Here is a 17,303-nt window from a genome sequence, read left to right on the forward strand (position 1 = left end):
TATAAATATTATAAATATAATAAGAAATAAATAATTTACAATATTACTTTATAATAATCATTATATGTCATAAATATAGTGTAATATTTATGTCCTATTTTATTAGATTTTAAATATAATATTTTGTTTGTAAATAATAATTAATATATCATATATTGTAAATATAACTAATATAAATATAATAAATAAGAATAATTTTTAATTGCTTTTTCTTCAAACACACATTATGTTTAAGTTGTTACACTTGATGATGTTTCACAGATTTCAGAAGCTAAGTTCATTTTTTTATTATTTTTCTTCTCTGTTCCTCACATTGGATAATCACAGTTGATGTCCTCTTATATTCACTAATTTTTCTGTCAGCTAAAATATTCTGTTTGCCTCCTCAAGTGAATCTTAATTTTAGATTTTTTTATGGGATTCTTATTTTTTTTTTTTTGTGATTTCTGTCTCTTGATGATTTCTGTGTGGTGCTATATTGTCTGTATAGTTCCCTACAGTTGTTTGAACATAGTTTCATTCAGTTCTTTGGATACATTTAAGATATCCTATTGAAAGTCTTTGTCCAGCAAGTCCAATGTCTTTAGGATTCCTCATGGGGAGTTTCTACCAAGTGCTTCTTATATGGTGTGTGGGCTATGCTTTTTCTGTTTCTTTACATGCACCATCATTCTGTTGTAAAAAAAAAAAAGTACCTTGAGTAATATAGCATGATGCTGACTCTGAAAATAAGACCCTGGCTGGCGCCGTAGCTCAATAGGCTAATCCTCCGCCTGTGGCACTGGCACACTGGATTCTAGTCCCGGTTGGGGCGATGAATTCTGTCCCGGTTGCCCCTGTTCCAGGCCAGCTCTCTGCTGTGGCCTGGGAGTACAGTGGAGGATGGCCCAAGTGCTTGGGCCCTGCACCCCATGGGAGACCAGGATAAGCACCTGGCTCCTGACTTTGGATCAGTGCGGTGTGCGGGCCGCAGTGCACTGGCCGCGGTGGCCATTGGAGGGTGAACCAATGGCAAAAGGAAGACCTTTCTCTCTGTCTCTCTCTCTCATTGTCCACTCTGCCTTTCAAAAAAAAAAAAAGAAAAAAGACCCTGTCCTAGAGTTTGTTGTTACTACTGTTCTTGATACTTGTTCATTCAAAGACTATATTCCCCTGATTTTGTAAACACTAGTTTTTTATGGTCTTTTATCAAGAATTCTATTTTCTTACTAGTCGGCTAATTATTTGTCTAAGAATTCCTTAAATTCTCAGGACTAATCAGTTGCTAGGGTTTTCTGCCATTGTACATGTGTTGGATCATCTCTTCAGAATGTAGATACATGATTTGAACTCTACCTTAACCTTTATTCTCGGTGGCAGACAGTCTCAAATTCAGAGATGAGATGATCCAGCTCCCTGCTAATGGCCTGGGAAAGCACTAGAAGAAGGTTCAAGTGTTCTTGGGCCCCCGCGCCCACATGAGGGACCTGCAAAAGGCTCCTGGCTTTGGATTGGCCCAGCTCCAGCTGTTGAGACCACGTGGAGAGTGAATGAGCAGATGGAAGACCTTTCTCTCTGTCTCTACCTCTCTACCTTTCAAATTAAAATTAAAAAAAACAACTCAATATTAACATTTGACTTCTGCCTGGCAAATGAATATTTACAACCCTGATTTGTTTACCATATATTGAATTAAAGAATAACTGAAAGTATCCAAAAATATTTGAGCTCCATGCATTGAATTAGTATTGAGTTGTACAAACACAGAAGCCAAAATTTCATTCAAATGTCTTCTTGCAGCAAGTGTTGTGGTGAATTGGAGTAAGCCACCACCTGCTATGCAGGTATCACATATGAACACTGGTTTCAGTCATGGCTGCTTGATTTTTTTTTTTTTTTTTGACAGGCAAAGTTAGACAGTGAGAGAAAGAAAGAGACAGAGAGAAAGGTCTTCCTTCCATTGGTTCACCCCCCAAATGGCTGCTATGGCCGCTGTTTTGCCGTTCCGAAGCCAGGAGCCAGGTGCTTCCTTCCAGTCTCCCATGGGGTGCAGGGCCCAAGCACTTGGGCCATCCTCCACTGCCTTCCTGGGCCACAGCAGAGAGCTGGACTGGAAGAGGAGCAACCAGGACAGAATCTGGCACCCCAAGCGGGACTAGAACCTAGGATACTGGCGCCGCAGGTGGAGGATTAGCCAAGTGAGCCACGGCTAATTATTCCTGCTAATTGTCTGGGAAGGCAGTGTAAGATGGCTCAAGTACTTGGACCCTTGTTACCCATGTTGGAGACTTGGATGCAGTTATAAGTTCCTGGCTTCAGCCTGTCCCACTGAATATTGCACCTATCTGGAGAGTGAATTAGTAGATAGAAGATATCTCTCTCTCTCTTTTTCTCTCTCTCTCTTTCTCTTTCCTCTCTGTAACTCTGGCTACCAGATAAATAGATAAACCATTAAAACAACACAACAGAAAATTCAGTTCTTGATCTATCAACATCTCCAGGCAGTACTTTTGATGATTTTATGTATACAATGAATGACAGTAGCATGTGTTTGTATACACCTTTAAAAATAGTAAAGGTTTATATATACAGTTGTTAGGTAAAGTTAATAACCAAAGTGAACAAATACTTTGCTAAGTATTGACTAAATTGGCAGCATTGAGAAATAGAATGCATAGCAAATAGTGAAGTTGGAATAACTGAATTGATACTGTACATGCTCGTGATATAATTTAGAAAATTTATAATCAGGAATTTGAAAGCTAATGATTTCCCAAAAATTAATAGCAACATCATGTAACATATGTATTTGTTTGTTCAAATGAAGGTGATTCTAAAAGAACACTTTCAGGTGATAATTTTTCTTTCCAAATAAACTATTACAATGCTTAGTACAGTACTGGTAGCTAGGGAATTTTGTGACTAAGAGAATAAATAAGCACTTTAGTTTTTTTCCTAACCATAATTGACGTATGTATAGTTTTGAAATATTACATTTTTAGATGAAGTACTTATCCTGTATGCTCAGCCAATCAGAAAACCTGACCAACTTCTTCTTAGAGACAAGTTATTCCAGATGTCTCCTAAGGATCACCATGACAATATGATGGTAATAATAGTTTGAATGTTTACAGTTTAAATAGGTTTAACTTCTATGTGAATTCTGCAGTTTGAGAAGATGTTTCCTCAAACTCTGCTCTTCAAAGAATTCACAGGAAGTAGATGGCTAGTAGCTGGAGTCTATGGTCTGCCTTCCTGTTCTTTATTTTTCAATCAAATTAGTGTGATATTATATTGGGTGACACAGAGAGAGAGAGAGAGAGAGAGAGAAAGAGGAAGGAAGGAAGGAAGGAAGGAAGGAAGGAAGGAAGGAAGGAATGGAAGGAGGGAGGGAGGGAGAGAGGGAGGGAGGAAGGAAGGGAAAGCACTCTTACCTGCTGGTTCATTACCCCAAATGCCTGCATTAGCTGGGGTTGGGCAAGGCCAAAGCTAGGAGCCAGGAGCTCATTCCGGATCTCCCTTACGCATGTCAGCACCTAAGTACTTGAACGATCACTTCCCGCATTTCAGGGATTAGCACAGAGCTAGAATTGGGAGCAGAATTGGGACTCAGACCCATGTACTGCACTAAGATGGCATACAGGCATCCCAGCTGGCATCAGACTTTTATTTTATGGTAGCTTATTCCTTTCTAGTTATAACCATGCTGCAGAGCCTGTGCTAGAATACAGTGGGTGAGATATATATCTGGACTATAAATTTAAGGTATATAAAAATTTCATTAATCAACAGAAATGGTATTTAATGTAATATATATTGGCTGGAGCCATGGCTCATTAGGCTAATCCTCCACCTGTGGCGCCGGCACCCTGGGTTCTAGTCCCACTTGGGGCGCCGGGTTCTAGTTCCGGTTGCTCCACTTCCAGTCCAACTCTCTGCTGTGGCCCGGGAGGGCAGTGGAGGATGGCCCAAGTGCTTGGGTCCCTGCACCCACATGGGAGACCAGGAGGAAGCACCTGGCTCCTGGCTTTGGATCAGTGCAGTGCTGGCTGTAGCGGCCATTAGGGGAGCAAACCAACGGAAGGAAGACCTTTCTCTCTCTGTCTCTCTCTCACTGTCTATAACTCTCTCTCTGTCTCTCTCACTGTCTAACTCTGCCTGACAAAAATAAAAATAAAAAAATATTCAAAATCAATATAATATATAAGTATATACAAATGAGGGGCTGATGTTGGAGCATGGCATGTAATCTGCTGCCTGTGATGCCAGCATCACATATGGGCACGGGTTCATGTCCAGGCTGCTACATTTCCAATCCAGCTCCCTGCTAATGGCCTGAGAAAAGCAGCAGAAGATTGGTAAAGTGCTTGGGTCCTTACCACCCATGTGGGAAACCCAGATGAAACTGCTGGCTCCTGACTTTGGCCCTGGCACAGTGCAGTCAACAGTGCCTTTGCAACCAACAGGGGAGTAAGCCAGCAGATGAAGATCTCTCTGTCTCTGCTCTCTCTCTCTGTAACTTTGACTTTCAAATAATTCTTTTGAAAAACTGAATAAAAATGATGCAAAAAATCTACACTAAACAAAATATCAGACTGTTACATAAATAAAATGCCACTGCTACAGATTTATCCTTTTTCTTTTTTTTCCAACATGGTACAATACCATATATTGCTCTCATTTGCACCCAAACTTTTCTATACTCTGAGTTTTCTGTCTCCAGTCAGGCAGGTTTCTACTCTACAAGCATAGCCACACACCTCCAGTAATGGCAAACAGGGCTTCCAAGTCACTTCATCCAAAGGAAGCCTTCCATCGTCACTGTGACGATATTTCTGCATTCTTCATCTCTGTACTCCTACATTCCTCTGTTATCTGCCTCTGGGGCTTCCCTTACCCGCTATCTCCTACCCTTTCAGTGACTCTCCTACTGCCTGCCTTGTTCCCCCTGCAGTTTCTCCTCCTCTAAGTAGTAACACATTTATTTAGCTGCTCATCCTCCAGTATGTATTGTTTTCCTACTGCTTCTGTAACAAATCGCCACATAGGTTGATGAGTGGCTCCACATGGCTGTGGTCTAGACGTCTTGTCAACCTCATTGGCGTCACTGGCTGCAAAGGGTATTACTGGAAACACATAGACATTATTTCCATGACTGTCTTCATGATGCTTTAACATCAGTGGAAGTCCACTCCAGGGAGCCAATTTGAAGATTTTCTGGTAGTATAACCTGAAACTAAATGAGAATGCAATTCATAATTGGTAGCTGATAAATGAAGGGGGAACTGCACTGCTGTTTGCACTTGGCAGGTATTAAGATCAAGTGTGCAATTGATAAGACCGATGTTCAAGAAAGCTGGAGGGGCAAGATGACCTCTGTATAATCTACATTCTTCACAGTGATTTCCCATAGTGAAATACTCCCAGAGAGTCAGACCATGACACTATACCTTTGTGCCACCCTTAAAACCCTCAAAACAGATTCTGAGTACAGGATCTGACCACTGAATAACATCTTCCTGTAAACTGTAATGGAATTCATTTTTCTCCCTTCTCTCCTTTATTGATTCTAGTTGCATTCATGTTTTCAATGGTTTTTCATTCTTTAATTTACCAATATTTATGGAGCATCTACTATGTCCTAAAGTACTGTTCTGCAGTGAGGAAAGGAATATTAGTATAGTAGACTGCTGATAGAAAGCTTCCAAGACTTTTTTTTTTACAGATAACGAGGGGGGCGATGTAGTGTGGTGAGGCTGATGCCTGCAGTACCGGCATCCCTTGTGGGTGCCAGTTCGAGTACCGGCTGCTCCATTTCCAATCCAGCTCTCTGCTGTGGCCTCGGAAAGCAGTGGAAGATGGTCCAAGTCTTTGGGCCCCTGTACCCGCATGGCAGACCTGGAAGAGGCTCCTGGATCCTGGTTTCAGATCGCCACAGCTCCGGCCATTGCAGCCAATTGGGGAGTGAACCAGAGGATGGAAGACCTCTCTCTCTCTCTGTTTCTCTCTCTGTGTAACTCTGACTTGCAAGTAAATAAATAAGTCTTTTTTTAAAAAAAGATAACTAGGTAACTACTTTGCAATTTTCTTTTTCTCTTGATTGCTAGAAAACTGGTGCCAATTTAATACTTTGTAGAAGCAGTTTTATTACAGATTCCAAGCATGATTGCCTTTTGTTTTCCTCCTTTAATTTCTCTTTGTCTTGAATTTTAGTTTCAGTTATTTCTTTGTTTGAGATATTATAAGATAGGATGTAGAAGTTTTTGATGATAGGGAGGGTACAAATAAATGCCACCCAATCTTATTTTTTTTTAAAAAGATTTATTTTATTTATTTGAAAGACAGAGTTAGAGAGAGAGATAGAGACAGAGAGAGGTCCTCCATCCGCTGGTTCACTCCCCAGATGGCATCAACAGCCGGAGCTGTACCCATCTGAAGCCAGGAGCCAGGAGCTTCTTCTGGGTCTCCCATGTGGGTGCAGGGGCCCAAGGACTTGTGCTATCTTCCACTACTTTCCCAGGCCATAGCAGAGAGCTGGATTGGAAGTGGAGCAGCCTGACTAGAACCGGCGCCCATATGGGATGCTGGTGCTTCAGGCTAGGGCTTTAACCCGCTGTGCCACAGCTCCGGCCCCTCTCCCAATCTTAACTACTGAAAAAATCAGTGATTTGAACAATTCCTATATGATATGTGTAAGAATTTTACTAAACCAAGAGAATGCCCCACTTCCTCATCCTTGCAAATGCTTGAAAAACAGCTTTAATTTAAACAAGCATTGGTTGTAGAAATCCAAAATAACTTATATATTCTTTTAAATGATTTTCTCCTAAATGACTTTCTAAATGTATACTTTCACTGTGCTTAAAATTTCAAAGTGATCAAATACATAAAACTTCCTGAAAATTCTTTTCATTATTATTAGTTACTAAAAAAATTACTCTATGAAAAAGCAGGAAATTTTAACATCATGAATTTTATTATTTCCTTGTAACAGATGCTATTTTTTATGCCCAAAGGTTTATTCCACATTTGGAAGATTTTTCTGGGTTTATCATTTACCTACCCATCTAAAACTTGCTGAAAAACGTTCAGTGTGCAGAGATTTAAATTTGAGCTACACATTAGCCGTGTGGTTCATCAGGTTTACTATTTGAGGAATAGCTTTGTTTTTTTTTTTTTTAAACTTTTATTTAATGCATATAAATTTCCAAAGTACGACTTATGGATTACAATGGCTTCCCCCCCATACCGTCCCTCCCACCCACAACCCTCCCCTTTCCCACTCCCTCTCCCCTTCCATTCACATCAAGATTCATTTTCGATTATCTTAATATACAGAAGATCAGCTTAGTATACATTAAGTATGGATTTCAACAGTTTGCTCCCACACAGAAACATAAAGTGAAAAATAATAGATGATTCTTTTAAATGATGATGAAATCAGAGCAGACCTATTGTCATGTTTAATCCCAGTGAGAGTCAAGTTGGGAATTGATAATTTCTTTTTTTTTTTTTTTTTTTTTTTTTTTTTTTTTTACAGAGGATCAGTTTAGTATGCATTAAGTAAGGATTTCAACAGTTTGCACCCCCATAGAAACACAAAGTGAAATATATTGTTTGAGTACTCGTTATAGCATTAAATCTCAATGTACAGCACATTAAGGATAGAGATCCTACATGAGGAGCTTTGTTACCATCAATCCATACTTAATTATTTTACCATTTTTAATTACTACTCAAATACCTGAGCAGAGGCAAAGGGTAGCTTACTTGAAAGATCTTTAAAAAGTTCATTGAAAACGTGTGTTATGAAAAAGTCATGCACGTACCTCAATTTGTTTTACAGTAAAATAAATTTATCTATTCTATTTTCCATGAACTTTTGGAACTTCCCTTATATAAAGGGTGCATGAATGCAACTCCACCAACCTATTCTTTTTTAGTACTACTTGTATTTTACTCCAAAAACCATAAATAGCGTTATTTCTTGTTAATGGAGTAATTTATATAGTACCTAGTATCTTCATTGACAGCACTTTTTATCTGGTAGCAAATGTGCAGCATTTACCGAATCAATTACTTGAGTTATGAAGAGGAGCACAGAGCTTCATCGTGTTCCATTCTTCTCAATAACAAAGGAGAAAACACATTAAAAACTAGCATTGATGGGTTGTTGTGAGATTCGGTCAATGCGCTCTCCCAGAGTTGAAATTAAAAGGCAGTTAGGAGAAAATTGTTTTCTCTGGTCATCAGTCACAATGTGAAAGGCCTTTTTCACTATGATTAATTAAAAGCCAAAAAGAGCGAGAAGGAGTGAACTTTAATAAAGTATCTGGCTGGTTCCCGGTACCATCTTGAGTTAATTTTCAGTGGTTTGCCTTGACGAAGTGTTATTGCTCCAGTCCATAATTTCATCTTGAAAATGGGCAAGGGAGTGAATCTTCCTCTTCGTAATTGAGTATTGATTTGAAAATAAATGGCAGTGAAACTCCCACTGAACTGTCAGGATATATTCTGGACAGCACTGACAATAAATGATTTCTGGTTCTTGTGAAAGTTATGGATCAGCTTGATACTTAAACACATAGAAGACCAGGGCAATCTGTCTTCCGTTTTATCAAGTTTCCAAAGGTCAATAGATGACACAACACGGGATATGGCATTCACGTCTCCGGGGGCCCAGCTCAGACTGCATTATGAACCTCCTTTGTGAAACGTTTCCTTGGGTTTGGAAAGCAATTTTAAAACAGCAGGTTCAGACATTTGCCTCTTCTTCCAAATAATAGCTTCCTTCTAAATACTGCACTTACAGAATACTTTTCAATGGAAGGGAGTTAAAATGTCATTATAAATGTTTCAACGGGTTTGATAGATTTCCTTTACAAGTGGTAAGTAGCAAAAATTGGGTGTGATCTAACCAGGTTCAAAAATTACAAAGAACATTTTTCAACCTGTAGTTTAGTCTCATTCAAAGTGTTTATAGATTACCCAACTTCATCAATGGGAGACCACAGTCAGCAGTAAAAGGTGATTTCTGGGGGAAAAAATATCAAAAGAGACTTAGAGGGATATAATAGGATTCTAAAAGCAAGAATGTTCTTTTAAAAAATGCTCTTTGATTGGCAAATACCTGGAATGATACACTGGTGTTCATTATATATTTAAAAAGAAACTTTCATTGTTTTTCATGACAGTTAATGGCTTTTAAAATCAGACCCTCACATTTTTCAGTCATATATACAAGGTTCCTCAATTGATATTTGTCACATTCACATTAGCAACTTTATATTATACTAAAATAAGGAAAAATGCTATCCTGGGAAAAATATATCTATATATTCTCCTTGCTACACCAAGCTCTGTATTAATAGAACAAGATTCCTATCCAATATATATTCTGGTTGCTTTTTTAAAAAATAAAATGTGTCTTAGGTTATTTTTCTTTTTAAGATGGAAAACTTTCTACAATTATTTGCTTCTCCAATTTTTTTTTCTAGAGGAACAATAGTTTTTAGACCTCCTAGGAAAGAGTATTTGAAACTCATGGAAACATGGTGCTCTGAGATCCTTTATGTTTCTGTCCTGACTCTCTCCCTCAATATGTAGAATTTATTACATGATAATAATGTCTTATAATACCAGTGATATGAATTACATGACGTTTTACCAATTGCATTTAAGTAAAGTGAGCAGGTTGTAAGGGCTATTAAAGAGGCTCATTGTGGTTTCCCTGGCTCAACCTCAACAAAATAGCAACAGCCACACCACAGACACACCACCTCGATGTGTTTCTACTGTATAGAACCAGATTATTCCACAAAGTAGCAAAAGTTGCTAATGGTGAAACCTATGAACACTCAAATACTTGTACCATTGTTGATTATAGTTTGAGAATGTCATATGTGCACATTTTGAATATTTCTGAAAATGGCATATGCATAACATATATTGTGCGCATTTATATATATATTTACACACACACACACATATATATATATATATGACTCTTAGATGTTATGAGAGGAAATGCTCAAAACTAGGGTACTCATTCATGAAGACTGAAGGTGAACTATCATGTTTTCAATTACAGCAGTAGTTAATATCAAGCAGCCATAACCACAACTAAAAAAAATGAGCATTGTTGAACCTATAAGATTTGTGTGGAAACAAGCTAAGCTCTTGACTTTCCTTCAGTCTTCACAAACAAAACAAGATAACTGCTGTCTCCATTCTCCTGAGGAGAAAATCAAGGCACAGAGTCACAAGCCAGTAGGTGGTAGATGGTGCATTTAAACACAAAGCTAAAGTCACAGTCCTACTCAAAGCAGAATTGTTTATTACCATTAGAAACTGTGTATTTGTAAATTTTGAATAGGGCATTGTGATTTGCTCCTCCTTGATAAGACTAATAGTTTTTATTGTTTCCAGTTGATATGTATTTCATATGGGAATAGCAGAAGCTGCAAGCAAACACCTCTTGCCCTTATTAGCCCATTGCAGGATCTCTTAGGATGCAATTTTAGAAACAAGTTTAGGTCAGCTTGTCCACCATGCATATTGTGCTGCTAAATCATTTGTTTAGTATAGGGGTTTAAGTCAGTGAACAATTCCCATGTAAGGACTGAAATATCACTCTACCCTCAAGTAGAATGTCTGCATTATCCATCTTGGGGTTTGGAGGGAGGGAGAACATTAATTTTTTTTTTAAATGTGTAGTTAAGGAAATCCATTCCATCAACTCTTCAGTAACCAAAAGGCCACTTCTCATGAAAGTAAACTAAAATGAAAGTGTATAAAAATGTGCCGGCGCTGCGGCTCACTAGGCTAATCCTCCGCCTTATGGCGCCGGCACACCAGGTTCTAGTCCTGGGCAGGGCGCCGGATCCTGTCCCGGTTGCCCCTCTTCCATGCCAGCTCTCTGCTGTGGCCAGGGAGTGCAGTGGAGGATGGCCCAAGTGCTTGGGCCCTGCACTCACATGGGAGACCAGCAGAAGCACCTGGCTCCTCCATCAGATCAGCGTGGTGCGCCACCCGCGGCGGCCATTGGAGGGTGAACCAACAGCAAAGGAAGACTTTTCTCTCTGTCTCTCTCTCTCTCACTGTCCACTCTGCCTGTCGAGGAAAACAAAACAAAACAAAACAAAACAAAAACCAAAAAAAAAAGTGTATAAAAATGTAATAAAAATGCAAGTAGGTACAACATATAGCACATAAACTGAAAAATTCCCTGATATATGTGACACAATAGCTTGTTATTACCATTTTGTCAAAATTATTTTGAGCTGCAGTCTTCATTTGTTGAATAGCACAAGGAAGCCTATGTCAGCTCTCTGCGCTGCTGTCGAGTGCTCCAGCAGATACTCTGTGTCGGTGCCAGTGACGCTGTCTGCACAGCAGCTCTGATGGGTTGGTATGGGCTGCCTGGACCATGGTGGAGAGGAGTCTGAGGTCGCTCCTTCACTCCGCAGGAAACAGCTTCAAGTTTGATTAAGTGTCTGCAGTATACTCTGGGGGGGTAACTGGCAGCACCCTCCTCTTGTCCAGTATTTGGGACCTTGATTGGGAGTGGAGCACCCCTGATATGCTGCTGCTGCTACATCCTCTATTTGCCTTCAGAAAAAGAATGTGCGTCTCAGCAAAAGTGCCATGCCAGTCAACAAACTGTGTGACTGACTGTCTGCTTGCTAGGAGACGGAGAGATGGTGAGCCGCAAGTCCGCAGACATGCACATAGCAAATATTAAGGAGTCATTCCAAATAGCAGGCAACAGGGTATATTATCTACTGGTTATTGTAAAATTCAAATATTTCTACTATGAGGTCACTTTTACCCATGTTAGTGTTTTTTCTTATAATGCATCTTATTATCTAGGTTTTATAATCGTAACTCTGATCAATAGTTAACCAGTTTAAGGATAATAACAATTGATTAAATACTTTTGCAATATTCCCCAAACTTCTACACTCAGAAAATACTTCTTTAGAGCTAGTTTAAAATATTCCTTCTTGAAACTAAATTCTTATCGTCTAATGCTCACCAAAGAAAAGCATATTTTCATGGATGCCTTTATAGGTTTCTAAAGCATTTAACAATGTTTTTTCTTGATGTCAGCATGAGTTGATCAAATTTTAAAGGAAAAAAAAACTTTTTTTTTTTAATTAGACAGGTAGAGTTATAGACAGTGAGAGAGAGAGACAGAGAGAGGTCTTGCCTCCATTGGTTCACTCCCCAAATGGCCACTATGGCTGGTGCTGCGCCGATACAAAGCCAGGAGCCAGGTGCTTCCTCCTGGTCTCCCTTGCAGGTGCAGGGTCCCAAGCACCTGGGCCATCTTCCACTACTTTCTGAGGCACATTAGAGAGAAGCTGACTTGGAAGTGGAGCAATGGGGACAGGAACATGCACCCATATGGGAACCTGGCATCATTGCCAGCAGCTTTACCCACTATGCCACAGCACTGCACTCAACAATTTTGATTTTTTGAGGGAAAGTCTCATAGAGTTATTGATATTAAAGGAGGATGAGGATGAAAAAAAATATGTTTTCATTTTTAACCAGCCACTCGTCCTGATGTAAAAAGAAGTCATGTGCAGATGTTTGGCACAGCAACATGAACCACTGCTTCGAACGCTTGCATCCCGTGTCAGAGTGCTTGATTCAAGTTTTGCCCACCCTGCTGCAGATTCAGGTTCCAGCTGATGCAATCCTGGTACAGCCAGCATTGACTCAAGCACTCAGGTCCCTGCCACACATGTAGGAGATCCAGGCCCTTGGCTTTGGCCCAGCCCAGCCCCGGTCTTTGCAGCCCTCTTCAGAACCTTGTTATTCTTTTCATCTTCCATGCATGTTTTATGGTTTGCCCTGATGAGGACCTCCAAGAACTCACTCTGCTAATGCAAACCCTAAGAATGGCCGTATGGAATGTTCTGGAGGAAGCTGTATGTATAGACAGAAGGGAAATGTAGCAGAGAAATGCCTCAACAGCATTTTCAGGAGTGTTCCCTTTATAATTATTGTAATCTTGTTTGAAATATGTACTGTTGCTTTTACCTGCTTTACCCTTCTTGTGTTTATAATTGAGAGAAACGGTTTTAGTGCATTAAAAAAAAAGAATTCAACACAGTAGTTACACAGTTGTCTTTAATGGCCATTTTATGAAGGAACAGAAGTGTAAATAGGAATTTTTCACCTTCTTATAGCTTTAGAAACATCCTCAGATTTCAAAAGTACACTTAGACCAAGTCTTGGGGTTTACTGGGTCAATACACTTTGCTAATCTGCTTCTACCAGCACAATTTAAAATCCATGTGATAGAGCAATGTTTTAGCTATGGTTCTACTTAAGCAAATCATGACCCAACTTTAGTTAAATAAACATGCAGGGTTTTTTTTTTTTTTAAAGATTTTATTTATTTTATATGAGAGTTAGAGTTACAGACAGTGAGAGGTTCATTCCCCCAATGACTGCAAAGGCCGGAGCTGTGCTGATCCGAAGCCAGGAGCCAGGCACTTCATCCTGGTCTTCCACGTGGGTTCAGGGGCTCAAGGCCTTGGGCCATCTTCTACTGCTTTCCCAGGCCGTAGCAGAGAGCTGGACTGGAAGTGGAGCAGCCGGGACTTGAACTGGCGCCCATATTGGATGCTGGCGCCGCAGACGGAGGATTAACCTACTGCGCCACGGCGCAGGCCCCTAAACATACAGTTTTTAACACAATGTGGTGAGTTCTTTAATAGAATTTAGAGCAGAGCCACAATACTGAGACAAGTCTTTCCCTATTCATAATTTGATTCTCTTCTCGTAAAACTTGTAGGTATTGGGAAGAATTGGTGTCTTAATCCTATATTATATGTGATGGAGCTAAAATTCAGAGTTTGAATTACCCTCCCAGAATCATGCACAAATAAGTGAGCAGACTGAGGAGTCACTAGGGCCTCTACCAAGTGCAAAGTGTATCCCACCAGCATTTAATGAATTTGAAGCCGTCTTGTATGCATTTCGCAGCAGTGTGGGATCTGACCCTCTCTGCATCTCTCCCGACACGTGTGGCGGTTCTGGTAGGCAGCCCTCTGCTGAGGCCGTCTCTCTACAAGCTGGCAGGCCTATTTAGGGCATTGATATTTATGCAAAGATAATACAGAACGGCAATTACCTGCTCATCTGTTCTCCAGTCTGATTGTCAATCACAGTGATGCAGTTGTTTAAAAGCCCTGTCAGAGAGTTCATCTCACAGGGAGGGCTGCCTCCCTGCCTGATCATGCCTTCTGCTTCTCCTGGCGTCTCTTACACAGAATGCTTGAATCTGGGCACTTCTTCATTGTTCCACGTCGACCTGCACTCTCAAATTATCTTAATTCCTTGTTGTAAAAGGTGGAAACAGTGTGATTTATCCATTTACTAGGGATCCAACCTTAATAGCTGGACATGGAAAAGCGTGGTTGAAATGGGAGCAGTGTCTCTCTAATAATGCGCCTGTCTGCCTGTCTAACTCGGACAGAAACAAGTACATTTTTATTCCTCACCTGGTTTCTCAAAGAAGCAAAATTCACCTCCACCTCCACGCATATCTTGTTTCTTTGGTGGTGCAGTTAGTCTCAGCTTTGCCATTATCCCACAAAAAGAAAAAAAAAATTAGAAAACCTTCTGCCTTTCACACTGCTTTCTGCTTAACAAAACGAAACTTGTACTTTGCAGCCGGGGCTTCGGGTCAACGGTTAAATTGTTCTTGCTTCCGAAGACACGTTTTCATGTGCTGCATCCTATCCGTGAGATTAGCTCCATTTGTACCTGTAATAAAGATACAGGTGGATCACGGGAAAGGAGCCAGGGAAAAATGCTCATGTTCTCCGTGCTCTGCCTAGAATTCACTTCTGTGAATTATGTAATTTTCATTTATTTGGAGACTTTTATTAGCAGAGATGACTTAATTTTTATTCATTCTTTGAGGATACAGAAGGAAGCCTTTAGACTGACTCTTAGGGTAGCACTGCATTAGGCTGCTGTTCAGAAGCCCCCAAGAAGCCAGACCAAGGTCTCCACCGAATAAAATTTCAGGCAGTCAGCCATCTCACTTGCAAAATAAGTACTTACATGGTGCACTTCTTAGATGCCCTACATTTCCATTAATATGACGTCTGCACTAGGCGTGGAAGAACAGAACAATGCAATAATTTAAAGATGATCATAAAGTAACTAAAATTGAGAACCATGGTCCTTATTCGATAGCAGAACCCATCACTGCTGCTGGTCTTTGACTCCATCGCAAAGAAACAAACAACAGAGAAAGCTTGGTGGGACAAGACCAAAACAAAAAGGAAAGAAAGCCAAACAGGAAGACGGAAAATAAATCGAGAAGGTGACCCCTGAAGTGAGACAGCTCTCAGGAGACAGGAGATGCTGATTTGTAAGGGTGTAATCAAGCAAGACTGAGTGACAATAACATCTTCTCTACCTTTCCACAGTCGTGGGAAGACACACTTGCCCCGACTTTTGTGTTTACATACAGCTCTGCTCACATACCCAGAGTGAACCCAGGGGAGCAGACATAACTGTGCTTGTGTGGAGCTGACAATACACGCAGAGGGCAGATGTTTAGCCCAGGGTCTGAGATCGCTCGTGGGATGTCTACATACCATACTGGAATGTTTGAGCTCCAGTCCTGGCTCCGCACCTGATTCCAGCTTCTGGTTTTTTTTTTTTAAGATTTATTTATTTATTTGAAAGTCAGAGTTACACAGAGAGAGAAGGAGAAGCAGAGAGAGAGAGAGAGAGAGGTCTTCCGTTCTTTGGCTCACTCCACAGTTGGCTGCAATGGCCAGAGCAGTGTGGATCCGAAGCCAGGAGCCAGGAGCCAGGAGCCAGGAGCCCGGAGCTTCCTCCAGGTCTCCCACTCAGGTACAGGGGCAGCCCAAGGACTTGGACCATCTTCTACTGCTTTCCCAGGCCATGGCAGAGAGCTGGATTGGAAGCGGAGCAGCCGGAATCCGAACTGGTGCATGTATGGGATGCCAGCATTGTAGGTGGCGGCTTCACCCACTACACCACAGCGCTGGCCCCCAGCTTCTGTTAATGCATGTCCTTAGAGGCAGTAGGTGATGGCTCAAGTAGATGGATGTCTGTCACCCACTGAGAGAGGTGGTTTGGGTTCCTGGCTCCTATCTTCAATCAGGCCCAGCCCTAACTGGAGTGAACCAGGGGATGGGAGCTCTCTGTCTCTGATTCTTAAATAAATGAAAAGGGAAAAATTAAAACAGAACTGGTAGTGAACACCAACTTCAGATACATGCTTTTGTTAAATCCCCCCAGAAAGGAGCATGAAGGACTGTGTTCTGATTTCCAAAATCAGTTCCGAACTGAATTCTCATCCTCTCTCCTGTCATGACCCAGCCCCGGGCTTCCTCATCTCAATAAATGGTGCAGCCAGTTTCGCACTTGCTCAAGTCAGAAAATTCAGAGACGTCTTTGATTTCTCCCTTCCTGTCCTATTCTAAATTCAAGCTCTGTTGGCTCTGTCTTTAACATTCAGAATCCCAAATCTCAGTTCTTCTTCTCTGTTTCTACCCATTCCCAAGTCTTTCCGATCTCTTGCTTGGACTACTGCGCTCACTTTCTACCTACTTGGATTGCTTCCATCCCATCCCCCTGTGATGGCCTGCTTCTTCGTCTTGCTTTATTTTGCTTGGCCACTTTTATGACTTCTTGTAATTTCTCCACACGTGTACTAAATTATACAATATGTCTCTCTTTTTTTTTTGCACAATACATTTGTTCAGTGCTGATGCTTTATTATTGTTGTGACCATGGAAATCCATGGCTAAGATGGAGTTTTTGGAAACTGGCCATGGAGAGGGAGGTATCTGACAACTCAGGAGTAGGGAAGGGTTATCTGACAACCTAGATGTGAGGATAGGGTTACGTGGCCACATAGGTGCGAGAAGTAGTGCGACTAAACCCAGGTGTGAGACAAGAAGGTTTACAGAAACGTGGGAGTGAAGAGGAGATTACAATTTACCTGACAAGTTAGGCACGGGGGAGTGTGGATGGGGAGAGGTTTTACCTGACAACCCAGATGTGGAGGGGGTTTAGTTATCGATCACTTGGATAGAGAGAGGGGTTTATTTGAAAACCCAGATGTGGGGAGGGGTTGTCTCGTAATCTGGATCTGTTAACAGAATTAACTGACAACCCCCATTCCTGCTCTTCTAGACTTTTCACTGTGGGTTATTGGATGCGAGTGTCAAAAGCAGCAATTTAACTTGCTGCACCCTAATTCTGCCCCCCACCCCGTGTTTTCATAGAATAAAGCTGCAATTCCTGTAAGCACTCCA

At 40.9% G+C, this 17,303-nt stretch overlaps 1 long non-coding RNA gene across 2 annotated transcripts in view; it reads left to right on the forward strand.

Moving 5' to 3' along the window:
* LOC149122760 (uncharacterized) overlaps positions 1–17,303 on the forward strand; it is a 74,680-nt gene that overhangs the window by 47,744 nt on the left and 9,633 nt on the right. The window contains exon 3 of one of the 2 annotated variants that reach the window (XR_016219849.1): positions 12,538–12,997. The exons of the other annotated variant lie outside the window; for it this stretch is intronic. This is a non-coding gene — a long non-coding RNA (uncharacterized LOC149122760). Of the gene's footprint in view, positions 1–12,537; positions 12,998–17,303 lie in introns of those variants that run through there. 2 annotated transcript variants of the gene reach the window in all.

The sequence above is a fragment of the Oryctolagus cuniculus genome, chromosome 13, assembly GCF_051225735.1.
Source record: "Oryctolagus cuniculus isolate XC-2025 breed Fujian yellow rabbit chromosome 13, ASM5122573v1, whole genome shotgun sequence".
Classification (NCBI taxonomy): Eukaryota; Metazoa; Chordata; class Mammalia; order Lagomorpha; family Leporidae; genus Oryctolagus; species Oryctolagus cuniculus.